Source organism: Coffea arabica, chromosome 11e (assembly GCF_036785885.1).
Source record: "Coffea arabica cultivar ET-39 chromosome 11e, Coffea Arabica ET-39 HiFi, whole genome shotgun sequence".
In the NCBI taxonomy this organism is placed as follows: Eukaryota; Viridiplantae; Streptophyta; class Magnoliopsida; order Gentianales; family Rubiaceae; genus Coffea; species Coffea arabica.
This window is the reverse complement of record NC_092331.1, coordinates 33,896,818-33,917,027: the sequence shown is the minus strand read 5'-3', so window position 1 is coordinate 33,917,027 and position 20,210 is coordinate 33,896,818. Positions and strand designations below refer to the sequence as shown.

Genomic DNA, 20,210 nt, shown 5'->3' with positions numbered 1-20,210 from the left:
TTTGCCCCCTGTTTTTTTCCATCATCCCGCAACTCTAAATTATCATGAAATCAATCCTTCACGCTTGCGCTGATACATTTGCGCCGAAAAATTTGAGCGACGCTCCGGGCTTTGATCGAGCCGTACCGTTCCTGATTTGTCTCGCGCCTTCAGATCCGCCTTCATGCTTCGAGAAGATGCAAAATATAAAGCAATCGTTCCGAAGGACCTAAATTACTACAGGATAAAGAACGAATAGAAAATTTGAATTTCGAAACAAAAAAGAGAGGGGTGCAACAAGAGGAATTCCCAGGGGGTCACCCATCCTAATACTGCTCACGCCCAAGCACGCTTAACTTCGGAGTTCTGATGGGATACGGTGCATTAGTGCTGGTATGATCGCACCCACAACGTTCCTTTCGCTTTATTCTTTTAAACTACCCCGTCCAGCGAAGCAGTGTGTCTTTTCTAGACCGGAATTCATTTTAAGCGTCAATTGAAGCATTTTCCTTTTATCCTTTTATTTATTTACTTTATATATTTTTTTTTATTGATTTGCACCCTGTTTTTTTCCATCATCCCGCAACTCTAAATTATCATGAAATCAATCCTTCACGCTTGCGCTGATACATTTGCGCCGACAAATTTGAGCGACGATCCGGGCTTTGATCGAGCCGTACCGTTCCTGATTTGTCTCGCGCCTTCAGATCCTCCTTCACGCTTCGACAAGAAGCAAAATATTAAGCAATCGTTCCGACGGAGCTAAATTACTACAGGATAAAGAACGAATAGGAAATTTGGATTTCGAAACAAAAAAGAGAGGGGTGCAACACGAGGACTTCCCAGGGGGTCACCAATCCAAGTACTACTCTCGCCCAAACACGCTTAATTTCGAAGTTCTGATGGGATCCGGTGCATTAGTGCTGGTATGATCGCACCCGCCATATTCCTTTCGCTTTATTCTTTTAAACTACCCCGTCCTGCGAAGCAGTGTAGCTTTTCCAGACCGAAATTCATTTTAAGCGTCAATTCAAGCATTTTCCTTTTATCCTTTTATTTATTTGCTTTCATATTTTTTTTTGTTATTGATTTGCCCCCTGTTTTTTTCCATCATCCCGCAACTCTAAATTATCATGAAATCAATCCTTCACGCTTGCGCTGATACATTTGCGCCGATAAATTTGAGCGACGATCCGGGCTTTGATCGAGCCGTACCGTTCCTGATTTGTCTCGCGCCTTCAGATCCTCCTTCACGCTTCGACAAGAAGCAAAATATTAAGCAATCGTTCCGACGGAGCTAAATTACTACAGGATAAAGAACGAATAGGAAATTTGGATTTCGAAACAAAAAAGAGAGGGGTGCAACACGAGGACTTCCCAGGGGGTCACCAATCCAAGTACTACTCTCGCCCAAACACGCTTAATTTCGAAGTTCTGATGGGATCCGGTGCATTAGTGCTGGTATGATCGCACCCGCCATATTCCTTTCGCTTTATTCTTTTAAACTACCCCGTCCTGCGAAGCAGTGTGGCTTTTCTAGACCGAAATTCATTTTAAGCGTCAATTCAAGCATTTTCCTATTATCCTTTTATTTATTTGCTTTCATATTTTTTTTTGTTATTGATTTGCACCCTATTTTTTTCCATCATCCCGCAACTCTAAATTATCATGAAATCAATCCTTCACGCTTGCGCTGATACATTTGCGCCGACAAATTTGAGCGACGATCCGGGCTTTGATCGAGCCGTACCGTTCCTGATTTGTCTCGCGCCTTCAGATCCTCCTTCACGCTTCGACAAGAAGCAAAATATTAAGCAATCGTTCCGACGGAGCTAAATTACTACAGGATAAAGAACGAATAGGAAATTTGGATTTCGAAACAAAAAAGAGAGGGATGCAACACGAGGACTTCCCAGGGGGTCACCAATCCAAGTACTACTCTCGCCCAAACACGCTTAATTTCGAAGTTCTGATGGGATCCGGTGCATTAGTGCTGGTATGATCGCACCCGCCATATTCCTTTCGGTTTATTCTTTTAAACTACCCCGTCCTGCGAAGCAGTGTGGCTTTTCTAGACCGAAATTCATTTTAAGCGTCAATTCAAGCATTTTCCTATTATCCTTTTATTTATTTGCTTTCATAATTTTTTTTGTTATTGATTTGCCCCCTGTTTTTTTCCATCATCCCGCAACTCTAAATTATCATGAAATCAATCCTTCACGCTTGCGCTGATACATTTGCGCCGACAAATTTGAGCGACGATCCAGGCTTTGATCGAGCCGTACCGTTCCTGATTTGTCTCGCGCCTTCAGATCCTCCTTCACGCTTCGACAAGAAGCAAAATATTAAGCAATCGTTCCGACGGAGCTAAATTACTACTGGATAAAGAACGAATAGGAAATTTGGATTTCGAAACAAAAAAGAGAGGGGTGCAACACGAGGACTTCCCAGGGGGTCACCAATCCAAGTACTACTCTCGCCCAAACACGCTTAATTTCGATGTTCTGATGGGATCCGGTGCATTAGTGCTGGTATGATCGCGCCCGCCATATTCCTTTCGCTTTATTCTTTTAAACTGCCCCGTCCTGCGAAGCAGTGTTGCTTTTCTAGACCGAAATTCATTTTAAGCGTCAATTCAAGCATTTTCCTATTATCCTTTTATTTATTTGCTTTCATATTTTTTTTTGTTATTGATTTGCCCCCTGTTTTTTTCCATCATCCCGCAACTCTAAATTATCGTGAAATCAATCCTTCACGCTTGCGCTGATACATTTGCGCCGATAAATTTGAGCGACGCTCCGGGCTTTGATCGAGCCGTACCGTTCCTGATTTGTCTCGCGCCTTCAGATCCGCCTTCATGCTTCGAGAAGAAGCAAAATATAAAGCAATCGTTCCGAAGGACCTAAATTACTACAGGATAAAGAACGAATAGAAAATTTGAATTTCGAAACAAAAAAGAGAGGGGTGCAACAAGAGGAATTCCCAGGGGGTCACCCATCCTAATACTGCTCACGCCCAAGCACGCTTAACTTCGGAGTTCTGATGGGATACGGTGCATTAGTGCTGGTATGATCGCACCCACAACGTTCCTTTCGCTTTATTCTTTTAAACTACCCCGTCCAGCGAAGCAGTGTGGCTTTTCTAGACCGGAATTCATTTTAAGCGTCAATTGAAGCATTTTCCTCTTATCCTTTTATTTATTTACTTTATATTTTTTTGTTATTGATTTGCACCCTGTTTTTTTCCATCATCCCGCAACTCTAAATTATCATGAAATCAATCCTTCACGCTTGCGGTGATACATTTGCGCCGACAAATTTGAGCGACGATCCGGGCTTTGATCGAGCCGTACCGTTCCTGATTTGTCTCGCGCCTTCAGATCCGCCTTCATGCTTCGAGAAGAAGCAAAATATAAAGCAATCGTTCCGAAGGACCTAAATTACTACAGGATAAAGAACGAATAGAAAATTTGAATTTTGAAACAAAAAAGAGAGGGGTGCAACAAGAGGAATTCCCAGGGGGTCACCCATCCTAGTACTATTCTCGCCCAAGCATGCTTAACTTCGGAGTTCTGATGGGATCCGGTGCATTAGTGCTGGTATGATCGCACCCGCCATGTTCCTTTCGCTTTATTCTTTTAAACTACCCCGTCCTGCGAAGCAGTGTGGCTTTTCTAGACCGGAATTCATTTTAAGCGTCAATTGAAGCATTTTCCTCTTATCCTTTTATTTATTTGCTTTCATATTTTTTTTTTGTTATTGATTTGCCCCCTGTTTTTTTCCATCATCCCGCAACTCTAAATTATCATGAAATCAATCCTTCACGCTTGCGCTGATACATTTGCGCCGAAAAATTTGAGCGACGCTCCGGGCTTTAATCGAGCCGTACCGTTCCTGATTTGTCTCGCGCCTTCAGATCCGCCTTCATGCTTCGAGAAGATGCAAAATATAAAGCAATCGTTCCGAAAGACCTAAATTACTACAGGATAAAGAACGAATAGAAAATTTGAATTTCGAAACAAAAAAGAGAGGGGTGCAACAAGAGGAATTCCCAGGGGGTCACCCATCCTAATATTGCTCACGCCCAAGCACGCTTAACTTCGGAGTTCTGATGGGATACGGTGCATTAGTGCTGGTATGATCGCACCCACAACGTTCCTTTCGCTTTATTCTTTTAAACTACCCCGTCCAGCGAAGCAGTGTGTCTTTTCTAGACCGGAATTCATTTTAAGCGTCAATTGAAGCATTTTCCTTTTATCCTTTTATTTATTTACTTTATATATTTTTTTTTATTGATTTGCACCCTGTTTTTTTCCATCATCCCGCAACTCTAAATTATCATGAAATCAATCCTTCACGCTTGCGGTGATACATTTACGCCGACAAATTTGAGCGACGATCCGGGCTTTGATCGAGCCGTACCGTTCCTGATTTGTCTCGCGCCTTCAGATCCTCCTTCACGCTTCGACAAGAAGCAAAATATTAAGCAATCGTTCCGACGGAGCTAAATTACTACAGGATAAAGAACGAATAGGAAATTTGGATTACGAAACAAAAAAGAGAGGGGTGCAACACGAGGACTTCCCAGGGGGTCACCAATCCAAGTACTACTCTCGCCCAAACACGCTTAATTTCGAAGTTCTGATGGGATCCGGTGCATTAGTGCTGGTATGATCGCACCCGCCATATTCCTTTCGCTTTATTCTTTTAAACTACCCCGTCCTGCGAAGCAGTGTGGCTTTTCTAGACCGAAATTCATTTTAAGCGTCAATTCAAGCATTTTCCTATTATCCTTTTATTTATTTGCTTTCATAATTTTTTTTGTTATTGATTTGCCCCCTGTTTTTTTCCATCATCCCGCAACTCTAAATTATCATGAAATCAATCCTTCACGCTTGCGCTGATACATTTGCGCCGACAAATTTGAGCGACGATCCAGGCTTTGATCGAGCCGTACCGTTCCTGATTTGTCTCGCGCCTTCAGATCCTCCTTCACGCTTCGACAAGAAGCAAAATATTAACAATCGTTCCGACGGAGCTAAATTACTACTGGATAAAGAACGAATAGGAAATTTGGATTTCGAAACAAAAAAGAGAGGGGTGCAACACGAGGACTTCCCAGGGGGTCACCAATCCAAGTACTACTCTCGCCCAAACACGCTTAATTTCGATGTTCTGATGGGATCCGGTGCATTAGTGCTGGTATGATCGCACCCGCCATATTCCTTTCGCTTTATTCTTTTAAACTGCCCCGTCCTGCGAAGCAGTGTGTCTTTTCTAGACCGGAATTCATTTTAAGCGTCAATTGAAGCATTTTCCTTTTATCCTTTTATTTATTTACTTTATATATTTTTTTTTATTGATTTGCACCCTGTTTTTTTCCATCATCCCGCAACTCTAAATTATCATGAAATCAATCCTTCACGCTTGCGGTGATACATTTGCGCCGACAAATTTGAGCGACGATCCGGGCTTTGATCGAGCCGTACCGTTCCTGATTTGTCTCGCGCCTTCAGATCCTCCTTCACGCTTCGACAAGAAGCAAAATATTAAGCAATCGTTCCGACGGAGCTAAATTACTACAGGATAAAGAACGAATAGGAAATTTGGATTACGAAACAAAAAAGAGAGGGGTGCAACACGAGGACTTCCCAGGGGGTCACCAATCCAAGTACTACTCTCGCCCAAACACGCTTAATTTCGAAGTTCTGATGGGATCCGGTGCATTAGTGCTGGTATGATCGCACCCGCCATATTCCTTTCGCTTTATTCTTTTAAACTACCCCGTCCTGCGAAGCAGTGTGGCTTTTCTAGACCGAAATTCATTTTAAGCGTCAATTCAAGCATTTTCCTATTATCCTTTTATTTATTTGCTTTCATAATTTTTTTTGTTATTGATTTGCCCCCTGTTTTTTTCCATCATCCCGCAACTCTAAATTATCATGAAATCAATCCTTCACGCTTGCGCTGATACATTTGCGCCGACAAATTTGAGCGACGATCCAGGCTTTGATCGAGCCGTACCGTTCCTGATTTGTCTCGCGCCTTCAGATCCTCCTTCACGCTTCGACAAGAAGCAAAATATTAAGCAATCGTTCCGACGGAGCTAAATTACTACTGGATAAAGAACGAATAGGAAATTTGGATTTCGAAACAAAAAAGAGAGGGGTGCAACACGAGGACTTCCCAGGGGGTCACCAATCCAAGTACTACTCTCGCCCAAACACGCTTAATTTCGATGTTCTGATGGGATCCGGTGCATTAGTGCTGGTATGATCGCACCCGCCATATTCCTTTCGCTTTATTCTTTTAAACTGCCCCGTCCTGCGAAGCAGTGTTGCTTTTCTAGACCGAAATTCATTTTAAGCGTCAATTCAAGCATTTTCCTATTATCCTTTTATTTATTTGCTTTCATATTTTTTTTTGTTATTGATTTGCCCCCTGTTTTTTTCCATCATCCCGCAACTCTAAATTATCGTGAAATCAATCCTTCACGCTTGCGCTGATACATTTGCGCCGATAAATTTGAGCGACGCTCCGGGCTTTGATCGAGCCGTACCGTTCCTGATTTGTCTCGCGCCTTCAGATCCGCCTTCATGCTTCGAGAAGAAGCAAAATATAAAGCAATCGTTCCGAAGGACCTAAATTACTACAGGATAAAGAACGAATAGAAAATTTGAATTTCGAAACAAAAAAGAGAGGGGTGCAACAAGAGGAATTCCCAGGGGGTCACCCATCCTAATACTGCTCACGCCCAAGCACGCTTAACTTCGGAGTTCTGATGGGATACGGTGCATTAGTGCTGGTATGATCGCACCCACAACGTTCCTTTCGCTTTATTCTTTTAAACTACCCCGTCCAGCGAAGCAGTGTGGCTTTTCTAGACCGGAATTCATTTTAAGCGTCAATTGAAGCATTTTCCTCTTATCCTTTTATTTATTTACTTTATATTTTTTTGTTATTGATTTGCACCCTGTTTTTTTCCATCATCCCGCAACTCTAAATTATCATGAAATCAATCCTTCACGCTTGCGGTGATACATTTGCGCCGACAAATTTGAGCGACGATCCGGGCTTTGATCGAGCCGTACCGTTCCTGATTTGTCTCGCGCCTTCAGATCCGCCTTCATGCTTCGAGAAGAAGCAAAATATAAAGCAATCGTTCCGAAGGACCTAAATTACTACAGGATAAAGAACGAATAGAAAATTTGAATTTTGAAACAAAAAAGAGAGGGGTGCAACAAGAGGAATTCCCAGGGGGTCACCCATCCTAGTACTACTCTCGCCCAAGCATGCTTAACTTCGGAGTTCTGATGGGATCCGGTGCATTAGTGCTGGTATGATCGCACCCGCCATGTTCCTTTCGCTTTATTCTTTTAAACTACCCCGTCCTGCGAAGCAGTGTGGCTTTTCTAGACCGGAATTCATTTTAAGCGTCAATTGAAGCATTTTCCTCTTATCCTTTTATTTATTTGCTTTCATATTTTTTTTTTGTTATTGATTTGCCCCCTGTTTTTTTCCATCATCCCGCAACTCTAAATTATCATGAAATCAATCCTTCACGCTTGCGCTGATACATTTGCGCCGAAAAATTTGAGCGACGCTCCGGGCTTTGATCGAGCCGTACCGTTCCTGATTTGTCTCGCGCCTTCAGATCCGCCTTCATGCTTCGAGAAGATGCAAAATATAAAGCAATCGTTCCGAAGGACCTAAATTACTACAGGATAAAGAACGAATAGAAAATTTGAATTTCGAAACAAAAAAGAGAGGGGTGCAACAAGAGGAATTCCCAGGGGGTCACCCATCCTAATACTGCTCACGCCCAAGCACGCTTAACTTCGGAGTTCTGATGGGATACGGTGCATTAGTGCTGGTATGATCGCACCCACAACGTTCCTTTCGCTTTATTCTTTTAAACTACCCCGTCCAGCGAAGCAGTGTGTCTTTTCTAGACCGGAATTCATTTTAAGCGTCAATTGAAGCATTTTCCTTTTATCCTTTTATTTATTTACTTTATATATTTTTTTTTATTGATTTGCACCCTGTTTTTTTCCATCATCCCGCAACTCTAAATTATCATGAAATCAATCCTTCACGCTTGCGGTGATACATTTGCGCCGACAAATTTGAGCGACGATCCGGGCTTTGATCGAGCCGTACCGTTCCTGATTTGTCTCGCGCCTTCAGATCCTCCTTCACGCTTCGACAAGAAGCAAAATATTAAGCAATCGTTCCGACGGAGCTAAATTACTACAGGATAAAGAACGAATAGGAAATTTGGATTACGAAACAAAAAAGAGAGGGGTGCAACACGAGGACTTCCCAGGGGGTCACCAATCCAAGTACTACTCTCGCCCAAACACGCTTAATTTCGAAGTTCTGATGGGATCCGGTGCATTAGTGCTGGTATGATCGCACCCGCCATATTCCTTTCGCTTTATTCTTTTAAACTACCCCGTCCTGCGAAGCAGTGTGGCTTTTCTAGACCGAAATTCATTTTAAGCGTCAATTCAAGCATTTTCCTATTATCCTTTTATTTATTTGCTTTCATAATTTTTTTTGTTATTGATTTGCCCCCTGTTTTTTTCCATCATCCCGCAACTCTAAATTATCATGAAATCAATCCTTCACGCTTGCGCTGATACATTTGCGCCGACAAATTTGAGCGACGATCCAGGCTTTGATCGAGCCGTACCGTTCCTGATTTGTCTCGCGCCTTCAGATCCTCCTTCACGCTTCGACAAGAAGCAAAATATTAACAATCGTTCCGACGGAGCTAAATTACTACTGGATAAAGAACGAATAGGAAATTTGGATTTCGAAACAAAAAAGAGAGGGGTGCAACACGAGGACTTCCCAGGGGGTCACCAATCCAAGTACTACTCTCGCCCAAACACGCTTAATTTCGATGTTCTGATGGGATCCGGTGCATTAGTGCTGGTATGATCGCACCCGCCATATTCCTTTCGCTTTATTCTTTTAAACTGCCCCGTCCTGCGAAGCAGTGTTGCTTTTCTAGACCGAAATTCATTTTAAGCGTCAATTCAAGCATTTTCCTATTATCCTTTTATTTATTTGCTTTCATATTTTTTTTTGTTATTGATTTGCCCCCTGTTTTTTTCCATCATCCCGCAACTCTAAATTATCGTGAAATCAATCCTTCACGCTTGCGCTGATACATTTGCGCCGATAAATTTGAGCGACGCTCCGGGCTTTGATCGAGCCGTACCGTTCCTGATTTGTCTCGCGCCTTCAGATCCGCCTTCATGCTTCGAGAAGAAGCAAAATATAAAGCAATCGTTCCGAAGGACCTAAATTACTACAGGATAAAGAACGAATAGAAAATTTGAATTTCGAAACAAAAAAGAGAGGGGTGCAACAAGAGGAATTCCCAGGGGGTCACCCATCCTAATACTGCTCACGCCCAAGCACGCTTAACTTCGGAGTTCTGATGGGATACGGTGCATTAGTGCTGGTATGATCGCACCCACAACGTTCCTTTCGCTTTATTCTTTTAAACTACCCCGTCCAGCGAAGCAGTGTGGCTTTTCTAGACCGGAATTCATTTTAAGCGTCAATTGAAGCATTTTCCTCTTATCCTTTTATTTATTTACTTTATATTTTTTTGTTATTGATTTGCACCCTGTTTTTTTCCATCATCCCGCAACTCTAAATTATCATGAAATCAATCCTTCACGCTTGCGGTGATACATTTGCGCCGACAAATTTGAGCGACGATCCGGGCTTTGATCGAGCCGTACCGTTCCTGATTTGTCTCGCGCCTTCAGATCCGCCTTCATGCTTCGAGAAGAAGCAAAATATAAAGCAATCGTTCCGAAGGACCTAAATTACTACAGGATAAAGAACGAATAGAAAATTTGAATTTTGAAACAAAAAAGAGAGGGGTGCAACAAGAGGAATTCCCAGGGGGTCACCCATCCTAGTACTACTCTCGCCCAAGCATGCTTAACTTCGGAGTTCTGATGGGATCCGGTGCATTAGTGCTGGTATGATCGCACCCGCCATGTTCCTTTCGCTTTATTCTTTTAAACTACCCCGTCCTGCGAAGCAGTGTGGCTTTTCTAGACCGGAATTCATTTTAAGCGTCAATTGAAGCATTTTCCTCTTATCCTTTTATTTATTTGCTTTCATATTTTTTTTTTGTTATTGATTTGCCCCCTGTTTTTTTCCATCATCCCGCAACTCTAAATTATCATGAAATCAATCCTTCACGCTTGCGCTGATACATTTGCGCCGAAAAATTTGAGCGACGCTCCGGGCTTTGATCGAGCCGTACCGTTCCTGATTTGTCTCGCGCCTTCAGATCCGCCTTCATGCTTCGAGAAGATGCAAAATATAAAGCAATCGTTCCGAAGGACCTAAATTACTACAGGATAAAGAACGAATAGAAAATTTGAATTTCGAAACAAAAAAGAGAGGGGTGCAACAAGAGGAATTCCCAGGGGGTCACCCATCCTAATACTGCTCACGCCCAAGCACGCTTAACTTCGGAGTTCTGATGGGATACGGTGCATTAGTGCTGGTATGATCGCACCCACAACGTTCCTTTCGCTTTATTCTTTTAAACTACCCCGTCCAGCGAAGCAGTGTGTCTTTTCTAGACCGGAATTCATTTTAAGCGTCAATTGAAGCATTTTCCTTTTATCCTTTTATTTATTTACTTTATATATTTTTTTTTATTGATTTGCACCCTGTTTTTTTCCATCATCCCGCAACTCTAAATTATCATGAAATCAATCCTTCACGCTTGCGGTGATACATTTGCGCCGACAAATTTGAGCGACGATCCGGGCTTTGATCGAGCCGTACCGTTCCTGATTTGTCTCGCGCCTTCAGATCCTCCTTCACGCTTCGACAAGAAGCAAAATATTAAGCAATCGTTCCGACGGAGCTAAATTACTACAGGATAAAGAACGAATAGGAAATTTGGATTACGAAACAAAAAAGAGAGGGGTGCAACACGAGGACTTCCCAGGGGGTCACCAATCCAAGTACTACTCTCGCCCAAACACGCTTAATTTCGAAGTTCTGATGGGATCCGGTGCATTAGTGCTGGTATGATCGCACCCGCCATATTCCTTTCGCTTTATTCTTTTAAACTACCCCGTCCTGCGAAGCAGTGTGGCTTTTCTAGACCGAAATTCATTTTAAGCGTCAATTCAAGCATTTTCCTATTATCCTTTTATTTATTTGCTTTCATAATTTTTTTTGTTATTGATTTGCCCCCTGTTTTTTTCCATCATCCCGCAACTCTAAATTATCATGAAATCAATCCTTCACGCTTGCGCTGATACATTTGCGCCGACAAATTTGAGCGACGATCCAGGCTTTGATCGAGCCGTACCGTTCCTGATTTGTCTCGCGCCTTCAGATCCTCCTTCACGCTTCGACAAGAAGCAAAATATTAAGCAATCGTTCCGACGGAGCTAAATTACTACTGGATAAAGAACGAATAGGAAATTTGGATTTCGAAACAAAAAAGAGAGGGGTGCAACACGAGGACTTCCCAGGGGGTCACCAATCCAAGTACTACTCTCGCCCAAACACGCTTAATTTCGATGTTCTGATGGGATCCGGTGCATTAGTGCTGGTATGATCGCACCCGCCATATTCCTTTCGCTTTATTCTTTTAAACTGCCCCGTCCTGCGAAGCAGTGTTGCTTTTCTAGACCGAAATTCATTTTAAGCGTCAATTCAAGCATTTTCCTATTATCCTTTTATTTATTTGCTTTCATATTTTTTTTTGTTATTGATTTGCCCCCTGTTTTTTTCCATCATCCCGCAACTCTAAATTATCGTGAAATCAATCCTTCACGCTTGCGCTGATACATTTGCGCCGATAAATTTGAGCGACGCTCCGGGCTTTGATCGAGCCGTACCGTTCCTGATTTGTCTCGCGCCTTCAGATCCGCCTTCATGCTTCGAGAAGAAGCAAAATATAAAGCAATCGTTCCGAAGGACCTAAATTACTACAGGATAAAGAACGAATAGAAAATTTGAATTTCGAAACAAAAAAGAGAGGGGTGCAACAAGAGGAATTCCCAGGGGGTCACCCATCCTAATACTGCTCACGCCCAAGCACGCTTAACTTCGGAGTTCTGATGGGATACGGTGCATTAGTGCTGGTATGATCGCACCCACAACGTTCCTTTCGCTTTATTCTTTTAAACTACCCCGTCCAGCGAAGCAGTGTGGCTTTTCTAGACCGGAATTCATTTTAAGCGTCAATTGAAGCATTTTCCTCTTATCCTTTTATTTATTTACTTTATATTTTTTTGTTATTGATTTGCACCCTGTTTTTTTCCATCATCCCGCAACTCTAAATTATCATGAAATCAATCCTTCACGCTTGCGGTGATACATTTGCGCCGACAAATTTGAGCGACGATCCGGGCTTTGATCGAGCCGTACCGTTCCTGATTTGTCTCGCGCCTTCAGATCCGCCTTCATGCTTCGAGAAGAAGCAAAATATAAAGCAATCGTTCCGAAGGACCTAAATTACTACAGGATAAAGAACGAATAGAAAATTTGAATTTTGAAACAAAAAAGAGAGGGGTGCAACAAGAGGAATTCCCAGGGGGTCACCCATCCTAGTACTACTCTCGCCCAAGCATGCTTAACTTCGGAGTTCTGATGGGATCCGGTGCATTAGTGCTGGTATGATCGCACCCGCCATGTTCCTTTCGCTTTATTCTTTTAAACTACCCCGTCCTGCGAAGCAGTGTGGCTTTTCTAGACCGGAATTCATTTTAAGCGTCAATTGAAGCATTTTCCTCTTATCCTTTTATTTATTTGCTTTCATATTTTTTTTTTGTTATTGATTTGCCCCCTGTTTTTTTCCATCATCCCGCAACTCTAAATTATCATGAAATCAATCCTTCACGCTTGCGCTGATACATTTGCGCCGAAAAATTTGAGCGACGCTCCGGGCTTTGATCGAGCCGTACCGTTCCTGATTTGTCTCGCGCCTTCAGATCCGCCTTCATGCTTCGAGAAGATGCAAAATATAAAGCAATCGTTCCGAAGGACCTAAATTACTACAGGATAAAGAACGAATAGAAAATTTGAATTTCGAAACAAAAAAGAGAGGGGTGCAACAAGAGGAATTCCCAGGGGGTCACCCATCCTAATACTGCTCACGCCCAAGCACGCTTAACTTCGGAGTTCTGATGGGATACGGTGCATTAGTGCTGGTATGATCGCACCCACAACGTTCCTTTCGCTTTATTCTTTTAAACTACCCCGTCCAGCGAAGCAGTGTGTCTTTTCTAGACCGGAATTCATTTTAAGCGTCAATTGAAGCATTTTCCTTTTATCCTTTTATTTATTTACTTTATATATTTTTTTTTATTGATTTGCACCCTGTTTTTTTCCATCATCCCGCAACTCTAAATTATCATGAAATCAATCCTTCACGCTTGCGGTGATACATTTGCGCCGACAAATTTGAGCGACGATCCGGGCTTTGATCGAGCCGTACCGTTCCTGATTTGTCTCGCGCCTTCAGATCCTCCTTCACGCTTCGACAAGAAGCAAAATATTAAGCAATCGTTCCGACGGAGCTAAATTACTACAGGATAAAGAACGAATAGGAAATTTGGATTACGAAACAAAAAAGAGAGGGGTGCAACACGAGGACTTCCCAGGGGGTCACCAATCCAAGTACTACTCTCGCCCAAACACGCTTAATTTCGAAGTTCTGATGGGATCCGGTGCATTAGTGCTGGTATGATCGCACCCGCCATATTCCTTTCGCTTTATTCTTTTAAACTACCCCGTCCTGCGAAGCAGTGTGGCTTTTCTAGACCGAAATTCATTTTAAGCGTCAATTCAAGCATTTTCCTATTATCCTTTTATTTATTTGCTTTCATAATTTTTTTTGTTATTGATTTGCCCCCTGTTTTTTTCCATCATCCCGCAACTCTAAATTATCATGAAATCAATCCTTCACGCTTGCGCTGATACATTTGCGCCGACAAATTTGAGCGACGATCCAGGCTTTGATCGAGCCGTACCGTTCCTGATTTGTCTCGCGCCTTCAGATCCTCCTTCACGCTTCGACAAGAAGCAAAATATTAAGCAATCGTTCCGACGGAGCTAAATTACTACTGGATAAAGAACGAATAGGAAATTTGGATTTCGAAACAAAAAAGAGAGGGGTGCAACACGAGGACTTCCCAGGGGGTCACCAATCCAAGTACTACTCTCGCCCAAACACGCTTAATTTCGATGTTCTGATGGGATCCGGTGCATTAGTGCTGGTATGATCGCACCCGCCATATTCCTTTCGCTTTATTCTTTTAAACTGCCCCGTCCTGCGAAGCAGTGTTGCTTTTCTAGACCGAAATTCATTTTAAGCGTCAATTCAAGCATTTTCCTATTATCCTTTTATTTATTTGCTTTCATATTTTTTTTTGTTATTGATTTGCCCCCTGTTTTTTTCCATCATCCCGCAACTCTAAATTATCGTGAAATCAATCCTTCACGCTTGCGCTGATATATTTGCGCCGATAAATTTGAGCGACGCTCCGGGCTTTGATCGAGCCGTACCGTTCCTGATTTGTCTCGCGCCTTCAGATCCGCCTTCATGCTTCGAGAAGAAGCAAAATATAAAGCAATCGTTCCGAAGGACCTAAATTACTACAGGATAAAGAACGAATAGAAAATTTGAATTTCGAAACAAAAAAGAGAGGGGTGCAACAAGAGGAATTCCCAGGGGGTCACCCATCCTAATACTGCTCACGCCCAAGCACGCTTAACTTCGGAGTTCTGATGGGATACGGTGCATTAGTGCTGGTATGATCGCACCCACAACGTTCCTTTCGCTTTATTCTTTTAAACTACCCCGTCCAGCGAAGCAGTGTGGCTTTTCTAGACCGGAATTCATTTTAAGCGTCAATTGAAGCATTTTCCTCTTATCCTTTTATTTATTTACTTTATATTTTTTTGTTATTGATTTGCACCCTGTTTTTTTCCATCATCCCGCAACTCTAAATTATCATGAAATCAATCCTTCACGCTTGCGGTGATACATTTGCGCCGACAAATTTGAGCGACGATCCGGGCTTTGATCGAGCCGTACCGTTCCTGATTTGTCTCGCGCCTTCAGATCCGCCTTCATGCTTCGAGAAGAAGCAAAATATAAAGCAATCGTTCCGAAGGACCTAAATTACTACAGGATAAAGAACGAATAGAAAATTTGAATTTTGAAACAAAAAAGAGAGGGGTGCAACAAGAGGAATTCCCAGGGGGTCACCCATCCTAGTACTACTCTCGCCCAAGCATGCTTAACTTCGGAGTTCTGATGGGATCCGGTGCATTAGTGCTGGTATGATCGCACCCGCCATGTTCCTTTCGCTTTATTCTTTTAAACTACCCCGTCCTGCGAAGCAGTGTGGCTTTTCTAGACCGGAATTCATTTTAAGCGTCAATTGAAGCATTTTCCTCTTATCCTTTTATTTATTTGCTTTCATATTTTTTTTTTGTTATTGATTTGCCCCCTGTTTTTTTCCATCATCCCGCAACTCTAAATTATCATGAAATCAATCCTTCACGCTTGCGCTGATACATTTGCGCCGAAAAATTTGAGCGACGCTCCGGGCTTTGATCGAGCCGTACCGTTCCTGATTTGTCTCGCGCCTTCAGATCCGCCTTCATGCTTCGAGAAGATGCAAAATATAAAGCAATCGTTCCGAAGGACCTAAATTACTACAGGATAAAGAACGAATAGAAAATTTGAATTTCGAAACAAAAAAGAGAGGGGTGCAACAAGAGGAATTCCCAGGGGGTCACCCATCCTAATACTGCTCACGCCCAAGCACGCTTAACTTCGGAGTTCTGATGGGATACGGTGCATTAGTGCTGGTATGATCGCACCCACAACGTTCCTTTCGCTTTATTCTTTTAAACTACCCCGTCCAGCGAAGCAGTGTGTCTTTTCTAGACCGGAATTCATTTTAAGCGTCAATTGAAGCATTTTCCTTTTATCCTTTTATTTATTTACTTTATATATTTTTTTTTATTGATTTGCACCCTGTTTTTTTCCATCATCCCGCAACTCTAAATTATCATGAAATCAATCCTTCACGCTTGCGGTGATACATTTGCGCCGACAAATTTGAGCGACGATCCGGGCTTTGATCGAGCCGTACCGTTCCTGATTTGTCTCGCGCCTTCAGATCCTCCTTCACGCTTCGACAAGAAGCAAAATATTAAGCAATCGTTCCGACGGAGCTAAATTACTACAGGATAAAGAACGAATAGGAAATTTGGATTACGAAACAAAAAAGAGAGGGGTGCAACACGAGGACTTCCCAGGGGGTCACCAATCCAAGTACTACTCTCGCCCAAACACGCTTAATTTCGAAGTTCTGATGGGATCCGATGCATTAGTGCTGGTATGATCGCACCCGCCATATTCCTTTCGCTTTATTCTTTTAAACTACCCCGTCCTGCGAAGCAGTGTGGCTTTTCTAGACCGAAATTCATTTTAAGCGTCAATTCAAGCATTTTCCTATTATCCTTTTATTTATTTGCTTTCATAATTTTTTTTGTTATTGATTTGCCCCCTGTTTTTTTCCATCATCCCGCAACTCTAAATTATCATGAAATCAATCCTTCACGCTTGCGCTGATACATTTGCGCCGACAAATTTGAGCGACGATCCAGGCTTTGATCGAGCCGTACCGTTCCTGATTTGTCTCGCGCCTTCAGATCCTCCTTCACGCTTCGACAAGAAGCAAAATATTAAGCAATCGTTCCGACGGAGCTAAATTACTACTGGATAAAGAACGAATAGGAAATTTGGATTTCGAAACAAAAAAGAGAGGGGTGCAACACGAGGACTTCCCAGGGGGTCACCAATCCAAGTACTACTCTCGCCCAAACACGCTTAATTTCGATGTTCTGATGGGATCCGGTGCATTAGTGCTGGTATGATCGCACCCGCCATATTCCTTTCGCTTTATTCTTTTAAACTGCCCCGTCCTGCGAAGCAGTGTTGCTTTTCTAGACCGAAATTCATTTTAAGCGTCAATTCAAGCATTTTCCTATTATCCTTTTATTTATTTGCTTTCATATTTTTTTTTGTTATTGATTTGCCCCCTGTTTTTTTCCATCATCCCGCAACTCTAAATTATCGTGAAATCAATCCTTCACGCTTGCGCTGATACATTTGCGCCGATAAATTTGAGCGACGCTACGGGCTTTGATCGAGCCGTACCGTTCCTGATTTGTCTCGCGCCTTCAGATCCGCCTTCATTCTTCGAGAAGAAGCAAAATATAAAGCAATCGTTCCGAAGGACCTAAATTACTACAGGATAAAGAACGAATAGAAAATTTGAATTTCGAAACAAAAAAGAGAGGGGTGCAACAAGAGGAATTCCCAGGGGGTCACCCATCCTAATACTGCTCACGCCCAAGCACGCTTAACTTCGGAGTTCTGATGGGATACGGTGCATTAGTGCTGGTATGATCGCACCCACAACGTTCCTTTCGCTTTATTCTTTTAAACTACCCCGTCCAGCGAAGCAGTGTGTCTTTTCTAGACCGGAATTCATTTTAAGCGTCAATTGAAGCATTTTCCTTTTATCCTTTTATTTATTTACTTTATATATTTTTTTTTATTGATTTGCACCCTGTTTTTTTCCATCATCCCGCAACTCTAAATTATCATGAAATCAATCCTTCACGCTTGCGGTGATACATTTGCGCCGACAAATTTGAGCGACGATCCGGGCTTTGATCGAGCCGTACCGTTCCTGATTTGTCTCGCGCCTTCAGATCCTCCTTCACGCTTCGACAAGAAGCAAAATATTAAGCAATCGTTCCGACGGAGCTAAATTACTACAGGATAAGGAACGAATAGGAAATTTGGATTACGAAACAAAAAAGAGAGGGGTGCAACACGAGGACTTCCCAGGGGGTCACCAATCCAAGTACTACTCTCGCCCAAACACGCTTAATTTCGAAGTTCTGATGGGATCCGGTGCATTAGTGCTGGTATGATCGCACCCGCCATATTCCTTTCGCTTTATTCTTTTAAACTACCCCGTCCTGCGAAGCAGTGTGGCTTTTCTAGACCGAAATTCATTTTAAGCGTCAATTCAAGCATTTTCCTATTATCCTTTTATTTATTTGCTTTCATAATTTTTTTTGTTATTGATTTGCCCCCTGTTTTTTTCCATCATCCCGCAACTCTAAATTATCATGAAATCAATCCTTCACGCTTGCGCTGATACATTTGCGCCGACAAATTTGAGCGACGATCCAGGCTTTGATCGAGCCGTACCGTTCCTGATTTGTCTCGCGCCTTTAGATCCTCCTTCACGCTTCGACAAGAAGCAAAATATTAAGCAATCGTTCCGACGGAGCTAAATTACTACTGGATAAAGAACGAATAGGAAATTTGGATTTCGAAACAAAAAAGAGAGGGGTGCAACACGAGGACTTCCCAGGGGGTCACCAATCCAAGTACTACTCTCGCCCAAACACGCTTAATTTCGATGTTCTGATGGGATCCGGTGCATTAGTGCTGGTATGATCGCACCCGCCATATTCCTTTCGCTTTATTCTTTTAAACTGCCCCGTCCTGCGAAGCAGTGTTGCTTTTCTAGACCGAAATTCATTTTAAGCGTCAATTCAAGCATTTTCCTATTATCCTTTTATTTATTTGCTTTCATATTTTTTTTTGTTATTGATTTCCCCCTGTTTTTTTCCATCATCCCGCAACTCTAAATTATCGTGAAATCAATCCTTCACGCTTGCGCTGATACATTTGCGCCGATAAATTTGAGCGACGCTCCGGGCTTTGATCGAGCCGTACCGTTCCTGATTTGTCTCGCGCCTTCAGATCCGCCTTCATGCTTCGAGAAGAAGCAAAATATAAAGCAATCGTTCCGAAGGACCTAAATTACTACAGGATAAAGAACGAATAGAAAATTTGAATTTCGAAACAAAAAAGAGAGGGGTGCAACAAGAGGAATTCCCAGGGGGTCACCCATCCTAATACTGCTCACGCCCAAGCACGCTTAACTTCGGAGTTCTGATGGGATACGGTGCATTAGTGCTGGTATGATCGCTCCCACAACGTTCCTTTCGCTTTATTCTTTTAAACTACCCCGTCCAGCGAAGCAGTGTGGCTTTTCTAGACCGGAATTCATTTTAAGCGTCAATTGAAGCATTTTCCTCTTATCCTTTTATTTATTTACTTTATATTTTTTTGTTATTGATTTGCACCCTGTTTTTTTCCATCATCCCGCAACTCTAAATTATCATGAAATCAATCCTTCACGCTTGCGGTGATACATTTGCGCCGACAAATTTGAGCGACGATCCGGGCTTTGATCGAGCCGTACCGTTCCTGATTTGTCTCGCGCCTTCAGATCCGCCTTCATGCTTCGAGAAGAAGCAAAATATAAAGCAATCGTTCCGAAGGACCTAAATTACTACAGGATAAAGAACGAATAGAAAATTTGAATTTTGAAACAAAAAAGAGAGGGGTGCAACAAGAGGAATTCCCAGGGGGTCACCCATCCTAGTACTACTCTCGCCCAAGCATGCTTAACTTCGGAGTTCTGATGGGATCCGGTGCATTAGTGCTGGTATGATCGCACCCGCCATGTTCCTTTCGCTTTATTCTTTTAAATTACCCCGTCCTGCGAAGCAGTGTGGCTTTTCTAGACCGGAATTCATTTTAAGCGTCAATTGAAGCATTTTCCTCTTATCCTTTTATTTATTTGCTTTCATATTTTTTTTTTGTTATTGATTTGCCCCCTGTTTTTTTCCATCATCCCGCAACTCTAAATTATCATGAAATCAATCCTTCACGCTTGCGCTGATACATTTGCGCCGACAAATTTGAGCGACGATCCGGGCTTTGATCGAGCCGTACCGTTCCTGATTTGTCTCGCGCCTTCAGATCCGCCTTCATGCTTCGAGAAGAAGCAAAATATAAAGCAATCGTTCCGAAGGACCTAAATTACTACAGGATAAAGAACGAATAGAAAATTTGAATTTCGAAACAAAAAAGAGAGGGGTGCAACAAGAGGAATTCCCAGGGGGTCACCCATCCTAGTACTACTCTCGCCCAAGCATGCTTAACTTCGGAGTTCTGATGGGATCCGGTGCATTAGTGCTGGTATGATCGCACCCGCCATGTTCCTTTCGCTTTATTCTTTTAAACTACCCCGTCCTGCGAAGCAGTGTGGCTTT

At 42.5% G+C, this 20,210-nt stretch overlaps 38 non-coding genes across 38 annotated transcripts; all 38 read right to left on the bottom strand.

Moving 5' to 3' along the window:
* Positions 1-267: 267 nt before the first annotated feature.
* Positions 268-386, bottom strand: LOC140023480 (5S ribosomal RNA). Its single transcript, XR_011827448.1, has one exon. It is a non-coding gene; the product is annotated as a 5S ribosomal RNA (ribosomal RNA).
* A 414-nt stretch (positions 387-800) lies between these two features.
* On the bottom strand, positions 801-919 carry LOC140022806 (5S ribosomal RNA). Its single transcript, XR_011826785.1, has one exon. It is a non-coding gene; the product is annotated as a 5S ribosomal RNA (ribosomal RNA).
* Positions 920-1,335: 416 nt separating this feature from the next.
* Positions 1,336-1,454, bottom strand: LOC140022805 (5S ribosomal RNA). The gene has a single exon (XR_011826784.1). It is a non-coding gene; the product is annotated as a 5S ribosomal RNA (ribosomal RNA).
* A 416-nt stretch (positions 1,455-1,870) lies between these two features.
* Positions 1,871-1,989, bottom strand: LOC140023641 (5S ribosomal RNA). The gene has a single exon (XR_011827610.1). It is a non-coding gene; the product is annotated as a 5S ribosomal RNA (ribosomal RNA).
* A 416-nt stretch (positions 1,990-2,405) lies between these two features.
* Positions 2,406-2,524, bottom strand: LOC140025039 (5S ribosomal RNA). Its single transcript, XR_011829016.1, has one exon. It is a non-coding gene; the product is annotated as a 5S ribosomal RNA (ribosomal RNA).
* Positions 2,525-2,940: 416 nt separating this feature from the next.
* Positions 2,941-3,059, bottom strand: LOC140023479 (5S ribosomal RNA). Its single transcript, XR_011827447.1, has one exon. It is a non-coding gene; the product is annotated as a 5S ribosomal RNA (ribosomal RNA).
* Positions 3,060-3,472: 413 nt separating this feature from the next.
* On the bottom strand, positions 3,473-3,591 carry LOC140032135 (5S ribosomal RNA). The gene has a single exon (XR_011836060.1). It is a non-coding gene; the product is annotated as a 5S ribosomal RNA (ribosomal RNA).
* Positions 3,592-4,008: 417 nt separating this feature from the next.
* On the bottom strand, positions 4,009-4,127 carry LOC140024407 (5S ribosomal RNA). The gene has a single exon (XR_011828380.1). It is a non-coding gene; the product is annotated as a 5S ribosomal RNA (ribosomal RNA).
* A 414-nt stretch (positions 4,128-4,541) lies between these two features.
* Positions 4,542-4,660, bottom strand: LOC140022804 (5S ribosomal RNA). Its single transcript, XR_011826783.1, has one exon. It is a non-coding gene; the product is annotated as a 5S ribosomal RNA (ribosomal RNA).
* Positions 4,661-5,075: 415 nt separating this feature from the next.
* On the bottom strand, positions 5,076-5,194 carry LOC140024578 (5S ribosomal RNA). The gene has a single exon (XR_011828552.1). It is a non-coding gene; the product is annotated as a 5S ribosomal RNA (ribosomal RNA).
* Positions 5,195-5,608: 414 nt separating this feature from the next.
* Positions 5,609-5,727, bottom strand: LOC140022803 (5S ribosomal RNA). Its single transcript, XR_011826782.1, has one exon. It is a non-coding gene; the product is annotated as a 5S ribosomal RNA (ribosomal RNA).
* A 416-nt stretch (positions 5,728-6,143) lies between these two features.
* LOC140024577 (5S ribosomal RNA) lies at positions 6,144-6,262 on the bottom strand. Its single transcript, XR_011828551.1, has one exon. It is a non-coding gene; the product is annotated as a 5S ribosomal RNA (ribosomal RNA).
* Positions 6,263-6,678: 416 nt separating this feature from the next.
* Positions 6,679-6,797, bottom strand: LOC140023478 (5S ribosomal RNA). Its single transcript, XR_011827446.1, has one exon. It is a non-coding gene; the product is annotated as a 5S ribosomal RNA (ribosomal RNA).
* A 413-nt stretch (positions 6,798-7,210) lies between these two features.
* LOC140031972 (5S ribosomal RNA) lies at positions 7,211-7,329 on the bottom strand. The gene has a single exon (XR_011835897.1). It is a non-coding gene; the product is annotated as a 5S ribosomal RNA (ribosomal RNA).
* A 417-nt stretch (positions 7,330-7,746) lies between these two features.
* Positions 7,747-7,865, bottom strand: LOC140023477 (5S ribosomal RNA). The gene has a single exon (XR_011827445.1). It is a non-coding gene; the product is annotated as a 5S ribosomal RNA (ribosomal RNA).
* A 414-nt stretch (positions 7,866-8,279) lies between these two features.
* Positions 8,280-8,398, bottom strand: LOC140022802 (5S ribosomal RNA). The gene has a single exon (XR_011826781.1). It is a non-coding gene; the product is annotated as a 5S ribosomal RNA (ribosomal RNA).
* A 415-nt stretch (positions 8,399-8,813) lies between these two features.
* Positions 8,814-8,932, bottom strand: LOC140024576 (5S ribosomal RNA). Its single transcript, XR_011828550.1, has one exon. It is a non-coding gene; the product is annotated as a 5S ribosomal RNA (ribosomal RNA).
* A 416-nt stretch (positions 8,933-9,348) lies between these two features.
* Positions 9,349-9,467, bottom strand: LOC140023473 (5S ribosomal RNA). Its single transcript, XR_011827443.1, has one exon. It is a non-coding gene; the product is annotated as a 5S ribosomal RNA (ribosomal RNA).
* Positions 9,468-9,880: 413 nt separating this feature from the next.
* LOC140031971 (5S ribosomal RNA) lies at positions 9,881-9,999 on the bottom strand. Its single transcript, XR_011835896.1, has one exon. It is a non-coding gene; the product is annotated as a 5S ribosomal RNA (ribosomal RNA).
* Positions 10,000-10,416: 417 nt separating this feature from the next.
* On the bottom strand, positions 10,417-10,535 carry LOC140023472 (5S ribosomal RNA). The gene has a single exon (XR_011827442.1). It is a non-coding gene; the product is annotated as a 5S ribosomal RNA (ribosomal RNA).
* Positions 10,536-10,949: 414 nt separating this feature from the next.
* Positions 10,950-11,068, bottom strand: LOC140022801 (5S ribosomal RNA). Its single transcript, XR_011826780.1, has one exon. It is a non-coding gene; the product is annotated as a 5S ribosomal RNA (ribosomal RNA).
* Positions 11,069-11,484: 416 nt separating this feature from the next.
* LOC140024575 (5S ribosomal RNA) lies at positions 11,485-11,603 on the bottom strand. The gene has a single exon (XR_011828549.1). It is a non-coding gene; the product is annotated as a 5S ribosomal RNA (ribosomal RNA).
* Positions 11,604-12,019: 416 nt separating this feature from the next.
* Positions 12,020-12,138, bottom strand: LOC140023471 (5S ribosomal RNA). The gene has a single exon (XR_011827441.1). It is a non-coding gene; the product is annotated as a 5S ribosomal RNA (ribosomal RNA).
* Positions 12,139-12,551: 413 nt separating this feature from the next.
* LOC140031970 (5S ribosomal RNA) lies at positions 12,552-12,670 on the bottom strand. Its single transcript, XR_011835895.1, has one exon. It is a non-coding gene; the product is annotated as a 5S ribosomal RNA (ribosomal RNA).
* Positions 12,671-13,087: 417 nt separating this feature from the next.
* Positions 13,088-13,206, bottom strand: LOC140023470 (5S ribosomal RNA). The gene has a single exon (XR_011827440.1). It is a non-coding gene; the product is annotated as a 5S ribosomal RNA (ribosomal RNA).
* A 414-nt stretch (positions 13,207-13,620) lies between these two features.
* Positions 13,621-13,739, bottom strand: LOC140022800 (5S ribosomal RNA). The gene has a single exon (XR_011826779.1). It is a non-coding gene; the product is annotated as a 5S ribosomal RNA (ribosomal RNA).
* Positions 13,740-14,155: 416 nt separating this feature from the next.
* On the bottom strand, positions 14,156-14,274 carry LOC140024574 (5S ribosomal RNA). Its single transcript, XR_011828548.1, has one exon. It is a non-coding gene; the product is annotated as a 5S ribosomal RNA (ribosomal RNA).
* Positions 14,275-14,690: 416 nt separating this feature from the next.
* LOC140023469 (5S ribosomal RNA) lies at positions 14,691-14,809 on the bottom strand. Its single transcript, XR_011827439.1, has one exon. It is a non-coding gene; the product is annotated as a 5S ribosomal RNA (ribosomal RNA).
* A 413-nt stretch (positions 14,810-15,222) lies between these two features.
* LOC140031969 (5S ribosomal RNA) lies at positions 15,223-15,341 on the bottom strand. Its single transcript, XR_011835894.1, has one exon. It is a non-coding gene; the product is annotated as a 5S ribosomal RNA (ribosomal RNA).
* Positions 15,342-15,758: 417 nt separating this feature from the next.
* On the bottom strand, positions 15,759-15,877 carry LOC140023468 (5S ribosomal RNA). The gene has a single exon (XR_011827438.1). It is a non-coding gene; the product is annotated as a 5S ribosomal RNA (ribosomal RNA).
* A 414-nt stretch (positions 15,878-16,291) lies between these two features.
* Positions 16,292-16,410, bottom strand: LOC140024085 (5S ribosomal RNA). Its single transcript, XR_011828057.1, has one exon. It is a non-coding gene; the product is annotated as a 5S ribosomal RNA (ribosomal RNA).
* Positions 16,411-16,826: 416 nt separating this feature from the next.
* LOC140024573 (5S ribosomal RNA) lies at positions 16,827-16,945 on the bottom strand. The gene has a single exon (XR_011828547.1). It is a non-coding gene; the product is annotated as a 5S ribosomal RNA (ribosomal RNA).
* Positions 16,946-17,361: 416 nt separating this feature from the next.
* LOC140023467 (5S ribosomal RNA) lies at positions 17,362-17,480 on the bottom strand. The gene has a single exon (XR_011827437.1). It is a non-coding gene; the product is annotated as a 5S ribosomal RNA (ribosomal RNA).
* Positions 17,481-17,894: 414 nt separating this feature from the next.
* LOC140022799 (5S ribosomal RNA) lies at positions 17,895-18,013 on the bottom strand. The gene has a single exon (XR_011826778.1). It is a non-coding gene; the product is annotated as a 5S ribosomal RNA (ribosomal RNA).
* Positions 18,014-18,429: 416 nt separating this feature from the next.
* Positions 18,430-18,548, bottom strand: LOC140024572 (5S ribosomal RNA). Its single transcript, XR_011828546.1, has one exon. It is a non-coding gene; the product is annotated as a 5S ribosomal RNA (ribosomal RNA).
* Positions 18,549-18,963: 415 nt separating this feature from the next.
* On the bottom strand, positions 18,964-19,082 carry LOC140024090 (5S ribosomal RNA). The gene has a single exon (XR_011828062.1). It is a non-coding gene; the product is annotated as a 5S ribosomal RNA (ribosomal RNA).
* Positions 19,083-19,495: 413 nt separating this feature from the next.
* Positions 19,496-19,614, bottom strand: LOC140031968 (5S ribosomal RNA). Its single transcript, XR_011835893.1, has one exon. It is a non-coding gene; the product is annotated as a 5S ribosomal RNA (ribosomal RNA).
* A 417-nt stretch (positions 19,615-20,031) lies between these two features.
* LOC140031967 (5S ribosomal RNA) lies at positions 20,032-20,150 on the bottom strand. Its single transcript, XR_011835892.1, has one exon. It is a non-coding gene; the product is annotated as a 5S ribosomal RNA (ribosomal RNA).
* Between the last annotated feature and the right edge of the window lie 60 nt (positions 20,151-20,210).